Source organism: Camelina sativa, chromosome 11 (assembly GCF_000633955.1).
Source record: "Camelina sativa cultivar DH55 chromosome 11, Cs, whole genome shotgun sequence".
NCBI lineage: Eukaryota > Viridiplantae > Streptophyta > Magnoliopsida > Brassicales > Brassicaceae > Camelina > Camelina sativa.
The window spans coordinates 36,377,795-36,380,207 of NC_025695.1; the positions used below are offsets into that span (position 1 = coordinate 36,377,795).

The 2,413-nt window shown below is 37.8% G+C and overlaps 2 pseudogenes; one reads left to right on the forward strand and one right to left on the reverse strand.

Moving 5' to 3' along the window:
- LOC104728677 overlaps positions 1–803 on the forward strand; it is a 3,296-nt pseudogene extending 2,493 nt beyond the window's left edge.
- LOC104725292 overlaps positions 1,283–2,413 on the reverse strand; it is a 2,178-nt pseudogene continuing 1,047 nt past the window's right edge.

Below are 2,413 nucleotides of genomic sequence, written 5' to 3' on the forward strand. Positions count from 1 at the left end.
GGCAGAACAACTTCAACTTTGAGAAGAGAGATTGGCTGAGCGTGAAACCAGAAGAGTTACCTGATGGCTCTCAATTGGTAAGAAAGCAAATGTAATCCTAAACTTGAGTTGCATTTGTTGAATTCACTGACTGAGTTTTCCTTTTGTCTTGGGATAAAAACAGATAATAGGATTGAACCCGCCTTTCGGTTACAAAGCCAGTCTTGCTAACACTTTCATCAGGAAGGCCCTCGAGTTTAAACCGGAAATTTTAATCCTCATCGTACCACATGAAACAAAAAGGTATATATGTATATATAGCAAATACACAGTCTTATTCATTGACAAACATTTCATAACTCTGGGTTCCTCTACATAATGGGGTCGATTTGATTGCTGATTATGAGTTGATTTGGGAGGACAGAGATTTACTTTATGGCATGGTACGTACATGTACAAATGACTCCAACTATCGTTTTATATTATGATTAGCTTTCAATCACACTCTTTCTTCTTGCTCTGCAGTCGTTCTACTTGCCCGGGTCGGTAGATGTGAATAATAAAACGATAGAACAGTGGAATAATATACCGCCACCTCTTTACCTTTGGAGCCGAAGGGACTGGGGTAGAAGCCACAAGACTAGAGCACTTCAACAGGGTCACATAACGCAGATGCAACAGTCCACCTATAACGAGTATTTTCACCACGTAGAGACCCCTCGAGGTGATGCTGATAACGGTATGGTACAAGACATGGAGATATCCCCTGCCCGAATATATCCACGCAAAGATCCGTTAAGGTGGTGCTGACTCGGAGTGTGAGAAAAGAAATATTACCACATGTTTAGCTTTTGAAATATTATGAGATGAAACCTTAGTGATGTCTATGAAATTATGAAATTAGTATGGAGCGATGAGCACATATTTTCAAAACTTTATATTTATCATCTCAGCAAATGAAGAGTCGTCACTTATCGTAGAGTCACTGCTAGTTCCTGCTTCCTCCTCTGTTTTTGGGGTAGCGTAACTGCAGCCAATTTTAAGTTCGATGGATCCTGAGTAGCCAATTGTTCTTTAATATATATAGTGTAATAAAACTATGCTCTCAAAAAAAAAGAAGATAAAACATACAATTGCGATAAATAAAATAGACAAATTCTTGTAATCAGACAGACACATAGACTTAAATAGAATAAAGTATAAACAGCCACTCATTGGTTCTATATCACCTTATTCATTATTACCAGCAGTAAAACGAAACCATTTCTTGACCCAAAAGAAGAAAAGAAACAACCAAACCTTTTTATTTTCTAGTCAACGACACGACAAAGTTGATGGTTGTTTTGTTGCAGCCTCTTGAGACAATGTAATATTGGGCTGCATTATGTGCGTACTTCTTAAACAGGCGGTCGATAATCGCATCTCCAAAATGAGCAACCAACATCGGTTCCGTGATTGATCTTTTCCTGTTTGCCATCATTTCCCCAAATCTTAGTCGACATGTTTCATCGTCAGCTTCCCCACTATCTTTGTTGGAACTACATGTTCATGCGTCTCGATTTTGTTAATCTCGAAAGATCCTTCGTTTTTGATAACTTCCCTCACCTCTTCTTCACCCGCATCGTAGAACGGCAAGTTGAATGAATCCACCTCTGATTCTTTTACAACACCCTGCCATAACAAATTGTGACATATAACTATTCTCTAGCTACTTAAAATTAATAATGATATATATATATATATATATATATGATATGAACTTCAAGTATATAAACTTAGATTTTAAAAAGAAAAAAAAGAAAAAAAAGATCTAGTTTTAGTGATTATACCTCAGAGACTAAGTCGAGGAGGGAATCAGTCAACAAGGACCAATAGTGACAACTCACTCTATAAAGAGGATCAGAAACATTTCTGCCTTTGAATGTGAGAACCATGCGTCCGTTAGGCATCACTTCTTCAGAACGTACTTTTAAGAATAATGTAAAGTCTTTTTGAAACTGATCCAAGTAACCCTTGGACACATTTAACGGGCAAGGACTTCTAATATACACGTTCTTCTTGTTATCCTCAATCCCTTCAGGGACTTTAGAGAGCCAATGGATACTACAAGCTGAATGAACAAAATGAAGAGATTTTCTCGGGAAAACCCTCGAGTAAAACGAACCAGGGACTCCTGAGACAAAGCACCTTCCATAATCCATCTTTAGCTTCTCTTGGAAATAAGAGGCCCACTTGAAAGTCATATTAAAATCATTCATTGGAAGATCGTTCAGACAACAATCTATTTCTGGTGGGCATCGATATTTTTCCTGATACAAAGTTATGATCGTCTTAACGATTTCAGACATGGCCATGAAAGTGTTTTGTCCGGAAGAACAGCCCAACTCAGCCACTTTAATGCATTCAGGAAAGGCCAAATTTACTAATGTTTCTC